Genomic DNA, 18,998 nt, shown 5'->3' on the forward strand with positions numbered 1-18,998 from the left:
ACCTCTCTATTCTCTACCATCCGGGCATGGCAAATGTAGTAGCGGACGCCTGGAGTCGAAAGGCAGTGAGTATGGGTAGTCTAGCTTTTCTTTCTACTACGGAGCGACCATTAGCTTTGGACATCCAGTCCTTAGCTAACCGGATGGTACGGCTTGATATCTCTGATTCCCGGTGTGTACTAGCTTATGTGGATGCTCAGTCATCTCTGCTGGATCGGATTCGCAGCCGTCAGTTTGAGATACATTGAGGAGCCAGTTGCTATTTTGGCCAGAGATGTCAGACGGTTGCGTTCCAGAGCCATTCCTGTGGTTAAGGTCCATTGGAGACATCGTCCAGTTGAGGAGGCTACCTAGGAAGATTCAAAGATTAATAAATGAGAAAATGTGGTCGGTGCATCATATTATTGCTACTGACGTTTTCAAAGAAGATAGAAAAGAAGTTGTTGACGAAGCATGGAGGAATACTGTTTTGCAACCATGCCTAGATATTGTGGAAAGATTTCTGAAAAATGATGATCACAATATTAGTACTGAGTGTACATAAACTATCATTATCTCTATCTTATGTTATTTTTTATCTTGGTCACTTTAATTTTTGACCTATTTTGTACAGTTTGTATCAAACTACAGATATATATACTATTCTTGTTTGTAAAATCATTGTTATTTATAGACTATATATATTTAAGCTTTATAAAAAGATTTATTTTAATGTTCGATCCAAGCCCAAGCGCCAAGTCCAAGTCCAAATACAAGTCTTTGACATTTAATATATATTAATATAAATACGTACTTACACAATTACATGAGATAATTCTTAATGTCAAGATAATAGAGTGAAAAAATAAATGACTATAAATGTTTGGGAAGATTCTAACCTTAAAGAATTTTAAAGAATAACATTCTTAACTCCAAATTTAAAATTGCTGCATAGACAAAGAAGTGATAATAATAAATTTGCAATCTATCGGTAAGGATCATCTAAGGAAATATATTCTACCTAATTCAATCACGATCATGGATGCTTCATTCAATAAAACAGTTATCTATTATTACATGCTGCACAAGAAAATATAAATAATTGTTATTGAAATAGTTATCGATAATTGTTCCTTTCCTTCTAATTGAATTAGACTTAGTACTTATGACGTGTTGTTAAACAGTGTATGAATTGACGCATTATCATTTGAATGTATTCCTTCAGAAATATTATTGAGTTCTTTTTACAATCCTTACGAAATCCATATTTTCGTCAATCTTGTATAAGATCTCATAACAATGTGCATCTAGAAACTTCATCCTAAAATTATTTAAGCCTAATCACCCAAATTCAAGCTGATGTATCTGTAGGCTTTTTACAAGAATTATTCTTATCCTATAAGATATGGTTTTTTTAAAAAAAATTGCTATATACCAATTCATAAGTTCATAATCACATTTTTACTATAATTGTCCGGTCATATGCGATCTCCAAACAATGTACATTTGTTAAGTTTATCCTAAAATTATTTACTTGTCATTACCAAAATTCAAGTTGACATATCTATACATTTTTCAAAAGTCATTGATCTTATCCTAAAAGATATCAGTATTTCTGAATATGGTATGATAATTAATAAGTCCACAAAAACATTTTACTATAAATGCTCAATGCAATCTCTTTCATAACCACCATCGAGACAAACATATTATTTTACATAGTTTATTACATCTCAAGCAAGGTTTCTACTTTTTAACCTTATATTTATAAGATTTTTTAATGAATGAGTGTATGCACGAGTGGTTTTCATTAGATTATTTACTATTTTATACTAATTATTATTATAATTTTATTTTATGTGTAGCTAAAATGAATACTTTCATCATCAACAACAACAAGTTCAACAAGAAGAATGTGGTTTTCATAATGGGAGCAACGGGAACGGGAAAATCCCGTCTCTCTATTGACCTTGCCACCCATTTTGGAGGAGAAATAATCAACTCGGACAAAATGCAAGTTTATAAGGGACTTGAAATCGTGACTAACAAGATCACATACGCTGAGAAACAAGGTGTACGACACTATTTGCTAGGTATACATATTTGAAAAAGACATTTTTTTGTGATTCATTTATTTTAATGTGAATATTAATTGACAGTTATTTTGTTTCACAATTTTTTAGGTGAAATTGAGCCAGATTCAAACTTCACGGCCAAAGATTTCTGTCTGAAGTGTATTGAATACATTGAAAAAATTTTGAAGACTGAATGTGTTCCAATTATTGTTGGAGGGTCAAATTCGTTTATTGAAAAACTTGTGGAAGACCCTGTATTCATGTTCAAACATAAGTATGACAGTTGCTTTATTTGGATTGATGTAGAGCAATTAGTCTTGAACCGTAGAGTTGACACGAGGGTTGATGAAATGGTCAATGCAGGTAGTTTCTGTAGTTATTTTATATATGAATCAAAATATAATAATGACTCTAACTAAAACTTTTCTTATATAGTTTTCTTAATAATACTTTCGGTTTTCAAATATATGTTCTCCTAAATAAAACTATTCTAAAATTTGTGTTGCATGCAGGGCTGGTGGATGAGGTGCGGCAATTTTTCATTCCAGATGCAGATTACACCAAAGGAATCAAACGGTCCATTGGTGTACCTGAAATGCACAAATATTTAAGGGAAGAAAAAAATATAGACGGAGATGATGAATCAAAGAAGATGATTCTACAAGCTTCAATTTCAAGTATCAAGCGTAATACTCAGATATTAATTTGTAACCAACTTGACAAGATTCAAAGATTAATAAATGAGAAAATGTGGTCGGTGCATCATATTATTGCTACTGACGTTTTCAAAGAAGATAGAAAAGAAGCTGTTGACGAAGCATGGAGGAATACTGTTTTGCAACCATGCCTAGATATTGTGGAAAGATTTCTGAAAAATGATGATCACAATATTAGTACTGAGTGTGCATAAACTATCATTATCTCTATCTTTTGTTATTATTTCTCTTGGTCACTTTAATTTTTTACCTATTTTGTACAGTTTGTATCAAACTACAAATATATATACTATTCTTGTTTGTAAAATCATTGTTATTTATAGAGTATATATTTTTAAGCTTTTTAAAAATATTTATTTTAAGGTCCGATCCAAGCCGAAGCGCCAAGTCCAAGTCCAAATCCAAGTCTTTGATATTTAATATATATTAATATAAATATGTACTTACACAATTACATGAGATCATTCTTAATGTCATGATAATAGAGTGAAAAAATAAATGACTATAAGTGTTTGGGAAGATTCTAACCTTAAAGAATTTTAAAGAATAACATTCTTAACTCCAAATTTAAAATTGCTGCATAGACAAAGAAGTGAAAATAATAAATTTGCAATTTATCGGTAAGGATCATTTAACGAAATATATTCTACCTAATTCAATTACGATGATGGATGATTCATTCAATAAAACAGTTATCTATTATTACATGCTGCACAAGAAAATATAAATAATTGTTATTGAAATAGTTATCGATAATTGTTCCTTTCCTTCTAATTGAATTAGACTTAGTACTTATGATGTGGTGTTAAACAGTGTATTAATTGACGCATTATCACTTGAATGTATTCCTTCGGAAATATTATTGAGTTCTTTTTACAATCCTTTCGAAATCCATATTTTCGTCAATCCTGTATATGATCTCATAACAATGTGCATCTTGAAACTTCATCCTAAAATTATTTAAGCCTAATTACCAAAATTCAAGCTGACGTATGTGTAGGCTTTTTGCAAGAATTATTCCTATCCTAAAAGATATGGTTTTTTTTAAAAAAATTGCTATATACCAGATCATAAGTTCATAATCACATTTTTACTATAATTGTCCGGTTATATGCGATCTCCAAACAATGTACATTTGTTATGTTTATCCTAAAATTATTTACTTGTCATTACCAAAATTAAAGTTGACATATCTATACATTTTTCAAAAGTCATTGATCTTATCCTAAAAGATATCAGTATTTCTGAATATGGTATGATGATTAATAAGTCCACAAATACATATTACTATGAATGCTCAATGCAATCTCCTTCATAACCACCATCAAGAAAAATATATTATTTTACATAGTTTATTACATCTCAAGCAAGGTTTTTACTTTTTAACCTTATATTTATAAGATTTTTTAATGAATGAGTGTATGCATGAGTGGTTTTGATTAGATTATTTACTATTTTAAACTAATTATTATTATAATTTTATTTTATGTGTAGCTAAAACAAATACTTTCATCATCAAGAACAACAAGTTCAACAAGAAGAAAGTGGTGTTCATAATGGGAGCAACAACAACGGGAAAATCCCGTCTCTCTATTGACCTTGCCACCTATTTTCAAGGAGAAATAATCAACTCGGACAAAATGCAAATTTATCAGGGACTTGAAATCGTGACTAACAAGATCACATACGCTGAGAAACAAGATGTATGACACTATTTGCTAGGTATACATATTTGAAAAAGACATTTTTTTGTGATTCCTTTATTTTAATGTGAATATTAATTGACAGTTATTTTGTTTCACAATTTTTTAGGTGAAATTGAGCCAGATTCAAACTTCACGGCCAAAGATTTTTGTCTGAAGTGCATTGAATACATTGAAAAAATTTTGAAGACTGAATGTGTTCCAATTATTGTTGGAGGGTCAAATTCGTTTATTGAAAAACTTGTGGAAGACCCTGTATTCATGTTCAAACATAAGTATGACAGTTGCTTTATTTGGATTGATGTAGAGCAATCAGTCTTGAACCGTAGAGTAGACACGAGGGTTGATGAAATGGTCAATGCAGGTAGTTTCTGTAGTTATTTTATATATGAATCAAAATATAATAATGACTCTAACTAAAACTTTTCTTATACAGTTTACTTAATAATACTTTCGGTTTTCAAATATATGTTCTCCTAAATAAAACTATTCTTAAATTTATGTTGCATGCAGGGCTGGTGGATGAGGTGCGGCAATTTTTCATTCCAGATGCAGATTACACCAAAGGAATCAGACGGTCCATTGGTGTACCTGAAATGGTTAAATATGTAAGGAAAGAAAAAAATATAGACGGAGATGATGAATCAAAGAAGATGATTCTTCAAGCTTCAATTTCAAGTATCAAGCGTAATACTCAGATATTAATTTGTAACCAACTTGACAAGATTCAACGATTAATAAATGAGAAAATGTGGTCGGTGCATCATATTATTGCTACTGACGTGTTCAAAGAAGATAGAAAAGAAGTTGTTGACGAAGCCTGGAGGAATACTGTTTTGCAACCATGCCTAGATATTGTGGAAAGATTTCTGAAAAATGATGATCACAATATTAGTACTGAGTGTACATAAACTATCATTATCTCTATCTTATGCTATTTTTTCTCTTGGTCACTTTAATTTTTGACCTATTTTGTACAGTTTGTATCAAACTACAGATATATATACTTTTCGTGTTTGTAAAATCATTGTTATTTATAGACTATATATATTTAAGCTTTATAAAAATATTTATTTTAAGGTCCGATCCCAGCCCAAGCTCCAAGTCCAAGTCCAAATCCAAGTCTTTGATATTTAATATATATTAATATAAATACGTACTTACACAATTGCATGAGATCCTTCTTAATGTCAAGATAATAGAGTGAAAAAATAAATGATTATAAGTATTTGGGAAGATTCTAACCTTAAAGAATTTTAAAGAATAACATTCTTAACTCCAAATTTAAAATTGTTGCATAGACAAAGAAGTGAAAATAATAAATTTGCATTTTATCGGTAAGGATCATTTAACGAAATATATTCTACCTAATTCAATCACGATGTTGGATGCTTCATTCAATAAAACAGTTATCTATTATTACATGCTGCACAAGAAAATAGAAATAATTGTTGTTGAAATAGTTATCGATAATTGTTCCTTTCCTTCTAATTGAATTAGACTTAGTACTTATGACGTGGTGTTAAACAGTGTATGAATTGACGCATTATCACTTGAATGTATTCCTTCAGAAATATTATTGAGTTCTTTTTACAATCCTTTCGAAATCCATATTTTCGTCAATCTTGTATATGATCTCATAACAATGTTCATCTAGAAGCTTCATCCTAAAATTATTTAAGCCTAATCACCCATATTCAAGCAGACGTATGTGTAGGCTTTTTACAAGAATTATTCTTATCCTAAAAGATATGGTTTTTTTAAAAAAATTGCTATATACCAATTCATAAGTTCATAATCACATTTTTACTATAATTGTCCGGTTATATGCGATCTCCAAACAATGTACATTTGTTAAGTTTATCCTAAAATTATTTACTTGTCATTAGCAAAATTAAAGTTGACATATCTATACATTTTTCAAAAGTCATTGATCTTATCCTAAAAGATATCAGTATTTCTGAATATGGTATGATAATTAATACGTCCACAAATACATTTTACTATAAATGCTCAATGCAATCTCTTTCATAACCACCATCAAGAAAAATATATTATTTTACATAGTTTATTACATCTCAAGCAAGGTTTCTACTTTTTAACCTTATATTTATAAGATTTTTTAATGAATGAGTGTATGCATGAGTGGTTTTCATTAGATTATTTACTATTTTCAACTAATTATTATTATAATTTTATTTTATGTGTAGCTAAAACAAATACTTTCATCATCAACAACAACAAGTTCAACAAGAAGAAAGTGGTGTTCATAATGGGAGCAACAGGAACGGGAAAATCCCGTCTCTCTATTGACCTTGCCACCTATTTTCAAGGAGAAATAATCAACTCGGACAAAATGCAAATTTATAAGGGACTTGAAATCGTGATTAACAAGATCACATACGCTGAGAAACAAGGTGTACGACACTATTTGCTAGGTATACATATTTGAAAAAGACATTTTTTTTGTGATTCCTTTATTTTAATGTGAATATTAATTGACAATTATTTTGTTTCACAATTTTTTAGGTGAAATTGAGCCAGATTCAAACGTCACGGCCGAAGATTCCTGTCTGAAGTGCATTGAATACATAGAAAAAATTTTGAAGACTCAATGTGTTCCAATTATTGTTGGAGGGTCAAATTCGTTTATTGAAAATGTAATGACCCTCCAGGTCATTTTTAAATTAAAGCATTTATGACTTGCTGGCACTGACTGTTCTGTCGCCTGGTCGTTCGTTTGGGTTTGAGGCCCGTTTCCCTGTTTTGGAGATTTTTATAACTTTAAAATTTGACTTTGGTCAACCTTCTTGGAAGACGTGCTCAGATGAAAATTCTGACAGCTAGGTTAGCTTCGGAAGATCGATTTTGGTCTAGAACGACTCTTTGTTCACTTCCCGAGGCTTTAGATGGCAGTTGTGGAATTTGGCTCAAAACGATACTGGGTGTGGGACCCAATTTTCATCGAAGCGATCTCCAAATGGAAATTCCGCTTTCACCGTTGAGTCCGAAATATCGTTTTCAATCAGATTCCATATAAGGTTTGTAATTTTTCGACTCCAAACGAGTCCGAAACATCAAAATTTAAGTTTGAAGGGTTATAGAATTTTAACGCGGCGGTGATGTGGCAGAGCCACGCGACGCCACGTGGCGGCGGAGGGAAATCTGGAAATTTCCAGATTTTAGGACGAGTTTCGTCCATTTTTTTCCCTCAACTTCAACATAAGATTTCTCCTACATTTTGAGTCCAAATTAGGTGCTTCAAAAGGCTAACTTGAAGAGAATTTCGTGGGGAATCTAGAGGTGATCTCAGAAACGTGAGGGGAGGCTTCGTTTGAGGTAAGAAATCAATTTTAGCCACTGCTAGGGTGATTTCCGGATTGAATTATTGTTGAATTTTGAAATGTGAGATCTTGATCATCTTAGGTCCGTTTTGAGTCATTCTTGAGGCTAACTTGTAGAGTTTTTCGCAAGGATCGTCGTGGTATAATCTGTTTGGGTTGGAAGGGTCTCGTTTTTCCAGAAATTGATTATCTAGGGGCTGCTACTTTTAATTGTTGTGGCTGATTTAATGTTTTAAGCATCTGTTTGTGCTAAATTTTGGGGTATTAGTTTAGTAAGGTATTTGGGACGTGTTCACGGATTCGTTTTCCAGATTCCAATTGTGGGCCCCACAATCCCGTTTTAGACCCGATTTTGGGTCCTACTCCGAAAAATATAATTTTAGTGTCATTATATTCGTAATGACGAGGTGATTGACCTTTTGTTAGTGGGGAAGCATTTAGAGACCGTTCGGAGGGGAAAAGTTCCGGTACCGTGAGTTGGAGCACGCGTGGTCGGCTTTCAGGTAGGCTATGGCTTTCTCTCGTGAGATTGAGCATGTTTAGGCATTTGTTTATTGATTTGCTTGAGTATGGAGGGGTTCGGGTGTCGAGCATGCTCGGGAAAGTGTTGGATTATGACAGCATGTCTCTTGATATTACTGAACATCCATACTTTGTGGTGTATATGATAATATTGATTTGAAGTATGTTTGGCCTTAGTCTAGGCTTAGACTACTGTTGCCATAGACTTGTGAGGTTTCGGATGTCGTTGGGCAGTAGAGCTTTTTTCGACGTCGTTACGGACGATCAGCTCCTTGTAGACTGATATAGCAGACTTGAGTCTGATAGTCTGAGCCTTAGCTAGGCGGTAACTCAACTTATGACCTTGTATCCATAATGCCCTGCTTTTCTATCGGCTACAAATACCAGGTTAAAGTCCGTGGTCTAGCTTACTCATTATTGGATACTTCCTCAGCGATTTGGGGTATATGAGGGTCGAACAAAAATGATTATTTATGGTAATCGGTTTGGTGATATTTCCCGCGACGTATGGTTGGATATTGATTCTTAGCTACAGCACCCGGTTAGAGACCGTGGTCCAGCTTTCTTATGTCCAGGCTTAGCTACAGTACCCGGTTAGAGTCCGTGGTCCAGCTTACCTGTGATCTGGTTTTGGCTACAGTACCCGGTTAGAGTCCGTGGTCCAGCTTACTTATGTCCAGGCTTTGTTACAGTACCCGGTTAGAGTCCATGGTCCAGCTTACCTGTGATCTGGTTTCGGCTACAGTACCCGGTTAGAGTCCGTGGTGCAGCTTACTTATGTCCATGCTTAGCTACAGTACCCATTTAGAGTCCGCGGTCCAGCTTACCTGTGATCTGATTTTGGCTACAGTACCCGGTTCGAGTCCATGGTCCAGCCCACCCGTGCCCGACCTTTGGCTATAGCACCCGGTTCGAGTCCGTGGTCCAGCCCATATAGGTTGACTCATTAGCTATAGTACCCGGTTCGAGTTCGTGGTCCATCTTGCACGTGGTGTATTCCCAATTCCTCACTAAAGCTTCAGTTTAGTCTTGATTACTCTCATCTGTAGGTTGAGGATTTGGAGGTTGGAGAGGTTCCGATTAAAGTCCGGGACGTAATGAGATCTTGGAATATAATTGGGAATGGTTCAGTTAAAAGTCCGGAAATTGGTAATATTGTGATAGACCTTCTAGCTCCATTATTTTACTTCATCTGCTGGTGCATCTGCCGGGCTTATGGGGGTCCGTGCAGGTGGCTTCTTTTATTGTGCACGAGCGTACCCGTCGAGTTTATGGGAGCCCGACGGAGTTAGTTAGATTACTTGTCTTTGTTGCATGTACGCTCGTGTACATACCCTCTATTTACTACTCTTTTGCCTTTGATTGTGACCCTTTATTCGCATTTCAGTTTACTATTCCTTATCTTGCTCAGTCGGCCTATGATGCCTACTGGGTACCTGTTGTTTTGCTACTCATGCTACGCTCTGCATCTATTTTGTGATGCAGGTCCGAGCACTAGTAGACAGCGTTGATCGAGCTTGGAGTAGACTTATCCAGAGACGGGGGTGAGTACACGGCGTTTTGTACTATTTCAGTCTCCATATGTATATATAGACTTGTCTTTTTCCTTTCGAGACAGTCCAGTCTCTGTTGTCCAGTTTTGGGACTTGTACTCATTTTGTTGTAGCTCTGTACTGGTGACTTCCAGGTTCTAGGAGGGATCTTTATTTGTATATATGTTTTGCGTTGCTTCCGCCTGTTTATATTGTTATTTTCCTACTCTTGTTTAATTTCTACCCTCAGACCCATTACTTGTGGTTCCGGGTTACGGGTTGGCTTACCTGCTGGTGGGTTATAGTAGGTGCCATCATGACTTGATAAATCGGGTCGTGACAAATTGGTATCAGAGCCTAGGTTCGTCAGTCTCACTTGTACAGAGCTAACGTCTAGTAGAGTCCTGCAGATCGGTACAGAGACGTCCGTTACTTATCTTCGGGAGGCTACAAGATGTCTTTAGGAACGTGTCGCTTTTGTATCACTGTCGTGCATTGTGTGTCTTATCGGTTTCTGAAATCTTACTTGTACCACTCTTTTATAGGGATGACTCGCACGCGTGGTAGGGCCCTAGCTAGGGGTAGAGGCCGACCTCGAGGTCGTGCCAGAGTTACAGCACCAGCCCAGGATCGAGAGCAAACTTCGGAGCTGGTGATAGAGCCACCGCCCGAGCCTGTGGCAGCTCCAGATATTCAGGCGATGCTCGTACAGATACTAGCTGCCATTGGGGGTATGCAGCAGGCCCCAGCTCCACCTACACCAGCGGTACCGGTTGTTCAGCAGCTAGCGGCACCGGTTGTTTAGCCTGTCGATTTGGAGGGCGTCATGCCACTACGGGAGCAGAAGATGCTCGGGGTGTTCCTTCGACTATCACCGCCGAGGTTTTCTGGGGCAGTGGGGGAGGATGCCCACGAGTTTCTAGTTACTTGCCGCGAGCGGCTACAGATTTTGGGTTTAGTGGAGTCGAGAGGAGCAGACTTCACCGCTTACCAGTTAGACGGTCCCGCCAGGCAGTGGTGGCGTACATACTTAGAGACCAGGCCAGCTGGGTCTCCACCGGTCACATGGACTGAGTTTTCAGAGGCCTACTTGGCCCGATTTATTCCCAGGAGCATCAGAGATCAGTTTGCTCGGTTAGAGCAGGGCTCCATGACAGTATCAGAGTATGAGGCCCGATTCCACGAGCTCTCCAGGCATGCCGCCATGATATTACCTATTGAGGAGGTGAGGGTTCGTTGTTTTGTTCGGGGTTTGAGACTACAGTTGCGGATTGAGACTCTGTCTTTAGTCTCAGCGGGCCGCTCATTTCTGGATGTAGTGGACCATGCCCGCACTATCGAGCAACTCTGTCGCAAGGCCCAAGGGGGCAGCGACAAGAGAGCTAGACAGGAGGATAGCCATGATAGGCGCCGTTTCAGACCCCGAGAGTCTTATGATAGATCTCAGCAGAGGTTTCAGTCGGGTCAGTCTAGTAGCCCCTTCCAGGCCTCTCTCCAGGCATCGGAGGGTGATCAGCACCGCCATATTGGTTTTAGTGCCAGTCCTAGTCGGGGCCGAGATAGTTCACAGATGGGTTCTTCTGGCCGAGGTAGCCGACCTCCAGCTCTCAGTCGACAGTCCCAGGGGTGCTATGAGTGTGGGGAGTTAGATCATTGGGCCCGCGAGTGTCCCCATCGTAGGTTAGCCTTACCCGCTCCACAGGCAGCTAGGCATGCGCTAGCGCTAGCACCTCCAGCTAGAGGCAGAGACTAGGGACAGGACCGTAGGGGTGGTCACCAGGGTATACGGGGTGGTCCCCGAGGAGGCAGATTAGGGGGCAGAGCCGATACACAGGGTAGGGGAGTCCAGGCCCACTTTAATGCAGCTCCAGCTAGAGCAGATGCTGAGACCTCGGATGATATGATCACAGGTACAGTGTTATTATGCCATCAGCCCGCATCCGCCTTATTTGATCCAGGCTCTACTTATTCCTATATATCTGTTTATTGTGCTTCTCGATTGAGTATGATCCCAGAGCTATTGGTTGAGTTGTTGCGTGTTTCAACCCCGGTAGGTGATTCTTTAGTAGTGGATCAGGTATTTAGATCCTGTGTGGTGACTATTCAGAGGCGAGACACTAGGGTTGATCTTATTTTGCTTGATATGGTGGATTTTGATTTGATTTTGGGTATGGATTGGTTATCTCCCCACCATGCGGTCTTGGATTGCTACTCTAAGACCGTTAGTTTAGCCATGCCTGGTATTCCACCAGTGGTGTGGCAGGGCTCTTGTAGTCGCACACCAGTTGGGGTGATATCTTTTGTTCGGGCCCAGAGGTTGATGGCTAGCGGGTGTTTGGCTTATTTAGCTTATGTTAGAGATGTTAGTAGGGAGGGTCCTACCGTTGATTCAGTACCTATTGTTCGAGTGTTTACAGATGTGTTTCCTGCCGATCTGCCTGGTCTCCCTCCTGATCGTGACATTGACTTTTCTATTGAAGTAGAGCCGGGCACTAAGCCCATTTCTATACCACCGTACAGTATGGCCCCCGTAGAGCTCAAGGAGCTCAGTGTTCAGATTCAGGATCTCTTAGATAAGGGATTCATTCGGCCTAGTGTATCGCCTTGGGGTGCCCCAGTCCTCTTCGTGAAGAAAAAGAACGGTACTATACGATTGTGCATCGACTACAGGCAGTTGAACAAGGTGACAGTGAAGAACCGTTATCCCATGCCTAGGATTGATGATCTATTTGACCAATTTCAGGGTGCCGTGGTATTTTCTAAGATTGATTTAAGATCCGGCTACCACCAGTTGAGGATTAGGGCAGCGAACGTCCCTAAAACTGCATTTAGGACTCGTTACGGCCACTATGAGTTCCTAGTGATGTCTTTTGGGTTGACTAACGCCCCTACCGCGTTCATGGACTTGATGACTAGGGTGTTTAGGCCGTACATGGATTTATTTGTCATAGTCTTCATAGATGACATTCTAGTTTACTCGCGGAGCCGGGAGGAGCATGAGCAGCATTTGAGGATAGTGCTCCAGACTTTGAGAGGTCAGCGACTTTATGCCAAGTTCTCAAAGTGCGAGTTTTGGCTTGAGTCCATATCATTCTTGGGGCACGTGGTGTCTAAGGATGGCATTATGGTAGATCCCGCTAAGATTGAGGCCATTCGTGATTGGGCCAGGCCCACCTCTGTGACTGAGATTCGAAGCTTCGTAGGATCGGCAGGCTACTATAGGCGTTTTGTTGAGGGATTTTCTACTATAGCAGCGCCTTTGACTCGGTTGCCTCGCCAGGTTGTTCCGTTTGTGTGGTCGGAGGAGTGTGAAAGGAGCTTTCTGAGGCTTAAGGAGTTGCTTACCACCGCTCATATATTGACTCTTCCAGTTGAGGGCGAGGGGTTTACTGTTTGTTGTGACGCATCCGGCATTGGTTTGGGTTGTGTACTGATGCAGCAGGACAGCGTTATTGCTTATGCGTCGAGGCAGCTTAAGTCGCACGAGCGCAACTACCCCACTCATGACTTATAGTTGGCGGAGGTGGTTTTTGCGCTTAAGATTTGGAGGCATTACCTGTATGGAGTTCGATGCGAGATCTATACTGATCACAGGAGTCTTCAGTACATTATGAGCCAGAGAGATCTTAATTCGAGACAGCGCCGTTGGATTAAGCTCCTGAACGACTATGACCTCTCTATTTTCTACCATCCGGGCAAGGCAAATGTAGTAGCGGACGCCTTGAGTTGGAAGGCAGTGAGTATGGATAGTCTAGCTTTTCTTTCTACTACGGAGCGACCATTAGCTTTGGACATCCAGTCCTTAGCTAACCGGATGATACGACTTGATATCTTTGATTCCTGATGTGTACTAGCTTATGTGGATGCTCAGTCATCTCTGCTGGATCGGATTCGCAGCCGACAGTTTGAGATACATTAAGGAGCTAGTTGCTATTTTGGCCAGAGATGTCAGACGGTTGCGTTCCAGAGCCATTCCTGTGGTTAAGGTCCATTGGAGACATCGTCCAGTTAAGGAGGCTACCTGGGAGACCGAGCATGAGATGAGGGCACAGTTCCCCGACTTATTTGAGCATTCAGTTACTACTTGACTCTTACTTTCGCGGACGAAAGTTCTTTTAGTAGTGGATATTGTATTGACCCTCCAGGTCATTTTTAAATTAAAGCATTCATTCCATCGTTTAGAGCGTTCCTGTAGCGACCCCAAGTCATTTATGACTTGCTGGCACTGACTGTTCGGTCGCCTGGTTGTTCGTTTGGGTTTTAGGCCCGTTTCCCTGTTTTGGAGATTTTTATAACTTGAAAAGTTGACTTTGGTCAACCTTCTTGGAAGACGTGCTCAGATGAAAATTCTGACAGCTAGGTTAGCTTCGGAAGATCGATTTTGGTCTAGAACGACCCTTTGTTCACTTNTGGGTAATATTGTGATAGACCTTCTAGCTCCATTATTTTACTTCAACTGCCGGTGCATCTGTCGGGTTTATGGGAGCCCGACGGAGTTAGTTAGATTACTTGTCTTTGTTGCATGTACGCTCGTGTACATACCCCCAGCGTTGATCGAGCTTGGAGTAGACTTATCCAGAGACGGGGGTGAGTACACGGCGTTTTGTACTATTTCAGTCTCCATATGTATATATAGACTTGTCTTTTTCCTTTCGAGATAGTCCAGTCTCTGTTGTCCAGTTTTAGGACTTGTACTCATTTTGTAGTAGCTCTGTACTGGTGACTTCCAGGTTCTGGGAGGGATCTTTATTTGTATATATGTTTTGGGTTGCTTCCGCCTATTTATATTGTTATTTTCCTACTCTTGTTTAATTTCTACCCTCAGACCCATTACTTGTGGTTCCGGTTTGTGGGTTGGCTTACCTGCTGGTGGGTTATAGTAGGTGCCATCATGACTTGATAAATCGGGTTGTGACAGAAAAACTTGTGGAAGACCCTGTATTCATGTTCAAACATAAGTATGGCAATTGCTTTATTTGGATTGATGTAGAGCAATCAGTCTTGAACCATAGAGTTGACACGAGGGTTAATGAAATGGTCAATGCAGGTAGTTTTTGTAGTTATTTTATATATGAATCAAAATATTATAATGACTCTAACTAAAACTCTTCTTATATAGTTCTCTTAATAATACTTTCGATTTTAAAATATATGTTCTCCTAAATAAAACTATTCTTAGATTTATGTTGCATGCAGGGCTGGTGGATGAGGTGCGGCAATTTTTCATTCCAGATGCAGATTACACCAAAGGAATCAGATGGTCCATTGGTGTACCCGAATTGGACAAATATTTAAGGGAAGAAAAAAATATAGACGGAGATGATGAATCAAAGAAGATGATTCTTCAATCTTCAATTTCAAGTATCAAGTGTAATACTCGTATATTAATTTGTAACCAACTTTACAAGATTCAATGATTAATAAATGAGAGAATGTGGTCGGTGCATCATATTATTGCTACTGACGTTTTCAAAGAAGATAGAAAAGAAGTTGTTGACGAAGCATGGAGGAATACTGTTTTGCAACCATGCCTAGATATTGTGGAAAGATTTCTGGAAAATGATGATCACAATATTAGTACTGAGTGTACATAAACTATCATTATCTCTATCTTATGTTATTTTTTATCTTGGTCACTTTAATTTTTGATCTATTTTGTACAGTTTGTATCAAACTACAGATATATATATTTTTCGTGTTTGTAAAATCATTGTTATTTATAGACTATATATATTTAAGCTTTATAAAAATATTTATTTTAAGGTCCGATCAAAGCCCAAGCGCCAAGTCCAAGTCCAAATCCAAGTCTTTGATATTTAATATATATTAATATAAATACGTACTTACACAATTACGTGAGATCATTCTTAATGTCAAGATAATAGAGTGAAAAAATAAATGACTATAAATGTTTGGGAAGATTCTAACCTTAAAGAATTTTAAAGAATAACATTCTTAACTCCAAATTTAAAATTGCTGCATAGACAAAGAAGTGAAAATAATAAATTTGCAATCTATCGGTAAGGATCATTTAAGGAAATATATTCTACCTAATTCAATCACGATGATGGATGCTTCATTCAATAAAACAGTTATCTATTATTACATGCTGCACAAGAAAATATAAATAATTGTTATTGAAATAGTTATCGATAATTGTTCCTTTCCTTCTAATTGAACTAGACTTAGTACTTATGACGTGTTGTTAAATAGTGTATGAATTGACGCATTATCACTTGAATGTATTCCTTCAGAAATATTATTGAGTTCTTTTTACAATCCTTTCGAAATCCATATTTTCGTCAATCTCGTATATGATCTCATAACAATGTGAATCTAGAAACTTCATCCTAAAGTTTTTTAAGTCTAATCACCCAAATTCAAGCTGACGTATCTGTAGGCTTTTTACAAGACTTATTCTTATCCTAAAAGATATGGTTTGTTTAAAAAAAATTGGTATATACCAATTCATAAGTTCATAATCACAGTTTTACTATAACTGTCCGGTTATATTCGATCTCCAAACAATGTACATTTGTTAAGTGTATTTTAAAATTATTTACTTGTCATTACCAAAATTCAAGTTGACATATCTATACATTTTTCAAAAGTCATTGATCTTATCCTAGAAGATGTCAGTATTTCTGAATATGGTATGATAAATAATAAGTCCACAAATACATTCTACTATAAATGATCAATGCAATCTCTTTCATAACCACCATCAAGAAATATATATTATTTTACATAGTTTATTACATCTCAAGCAAGGTTTTTACTTTTTAACCTTATATTAATAAGATTTTTTAATGAATGAGAGTATGCATGAGTGGTTTTCATTAGATTATTTACTATTTTAAACTTAGTATTATTATAATTTTATTTTATGTGTAGCTAAAATGAATACTTTTATCATCAACAACAACAAGTTCAACAAGAAGAAAGTGGTGTTCATAATGGGAGCAACAGGAACGGGATAATCTCGTCTCTCTATTGACCTTGCCACCCATTTTCGAGGAGAAATAATCAACTCGGACAAAATGCAAGTTTATAAGGGACTTGAAATCGTTACCAACAAGATCACATACGCTGAGAAACAAGGTGTACGACACTATTTGCTAGGTATACATATTTGAAAAAGACATTCTTTTGCGATTCCTTTATTTTAATGTGAATATTAATTGACAATTATTTTGTTTCACAATTTTTTAGGTGAAATTGTGCCAGATTCAAACTTCACGGCCGAAGATTTCTGTCTGAAGTGCATTGAATACATATAAAAAATTTTGAACACTCAATGTGCTCCAATTATTGTTGGAGGGTCAAATTCGTTTATTGAAAAACTTGTGGAAGACCCTGTATTCATGTTCAAACATAAGTATGACAGTTGCTTTATTTGGATTGATGTAGAGCAATCAGTCTTGAACCGTAGAGTTGACACGAGGGTTGATGAAATGGTCAATGCAGGTAGTTTCTGTAGTCATTTTATATATGAATCAAAATATAATAATGACTCTAACTAAAACTTTTCTTATATAGTTTTCTTAACAATACTTTCGGTTTTCAACTATATGTTCTCCTAAATAAAACTATTCTTAAATTTATGTTGCATGCAGGGCTGGTGGATGAGGTGCGGCAATTATTCATTCCGGATGCAGATTACACCAAAGGAATCAGATGGTCCATCGGTTTACCTGAAATGGACAAATATTTAAGGGAAGAAAAAAATATAGACGGAGATGATGAATCAAAGAAGATGATTCTTCAAGCTTCAATTTAAAGTATCAAGCGTAATACACGTATATTAATTTGTAACCAACTTGACAAGATTCAACGATTAATAAATGAGAAAATGTGGTCGGAGCATCATATTATTGCTACTGACGTTTTCGAAGAAGATAGTAAAGAAGTTGTTGACGAAGCATGGAGGAATACTGTTTTGCAACCATGCCTAGATATTGTGGAAAGATTTCTGAAAAATGATGATCACGATATTAGTACTGAGTGTACATAAACTATCATTATCTCTATCTTATGTTATTTTTTCTCTTGGTCACTTTAATTTTTTACCCATTTTGTACAGTTTGTATCAAACTACAAATATATATACTATTCTTGTTTGTAAAATCATTGTTATTTATAGAGTATATATTTAGGCTTTATAAAAATATTTATTTTAAGGTCCGATCCAAGCCCAAGCGCGAAGTCCAAGTCCAAATCCAAGTCTTTTATATTTAATATATATTAATATAAATACGTACTTACACAGTTACATGAGATTATTCTTAATGTCAAGAGAATAGAGTGAAAAAATAAATGACTATAAATGTTTGGGAAGATTCTAGCCTTAAAGAATTTTAAAGAATAACATTCCTAACTCCAAATTTAAAATTGTTGCATAGACAAAGAAGTGAAAATAATAAATTTGCAATCTATCGGTAAAGATCATTTAAAGAAATATATTCTACCTAATTCAATCACGTTGATGGATACTTCATTCTATAAAACAGTTATCTATTATTACATGCTGCACAAGAAAATATAAATAATTGTTATTGAAATAGTTATCGATAATTGTTCCTTTCCTTCTAATTGAATTAGACTTAGTACTTATGACGTGTTGTTAAATAGTGTATGAATTGACGCATTATCACTTGAATGTATTCCTTTAGAAATATTATTGAGTTCTTTTTACAATCCTTTCGAAATTCATATTTTCGTCAATCTTGTATATGATCTCATAACAATGTTCATCTAGAAGCTTCATCCTAAAATTATTTAAGCCTAATCACCCAAATTCAAGCTGACGTATCTGTAGGCTTTTTACAAGAATTATTCTTATCCTAAAGGATATGGTTTTTTAAAAAGAAAATTGGTATATACCAATTCATAAGTTAATAATCACATTTTTACAATAATTGTCCGGTTATATGCAATCTCCAACCAATGTACATTTGTTAAGTTTATGCTAAAAATATTTACTTGTCATTACCAAAATTCAAGTTGACATATCTATACATTTTTCAAAAGTCATTGATCTTATCCTAAAAGATATCATTATTTCTGAATATGGTATGATAATTAATAAGTCCACAAATATATTTTACTATAAATGCTCAATGCATTC

The 18,998-nt window shown here is 36.8% G+C and overlaps 1 protein-coding gene and 1 long non-coding RNA gene across 2 annotated transcripts in view; one reads left to right on the forward strand and one right to left on the reverse strand.

The window, feature by feature from the left end:
• LOC125864367 (sphinganine C4-monooxygenase 1-like) overlaps window positions 1-18,998 on the reverse strand; it is a 752,368-nt gene that overhangs the window by 354,584 nt on the left and 378,786 nt on the right. The window lies entirely within an intron of this gene.
• On the forward strand, window positions 7,744-10,031 carry LOC125864683 (uncharacterized). The gene is made up of 3 exons (XR_007446262.1): window positions 7,744-7,812; window positions 8,244-8,320; window positions 9,825-10,031. It is a non-coding gene; the product is annotated as an uncharacterized LOC125864683 (long non-coding RNA).

The sequence above is a fragment of the Solanum stenotomum genome, chromosome 1 (assembly GCF_019186545.1).
Source record: "Solanum stenotomum isolate F172 chromosome 1, ASM1918654v1, whole genome shotgun sequence".
NCBI lineage: Eukaryota > Viridiplantae > Streptophyta > Magnoliopsida > Solanales > Solanaceae > Solanum > Solanum stenotomum.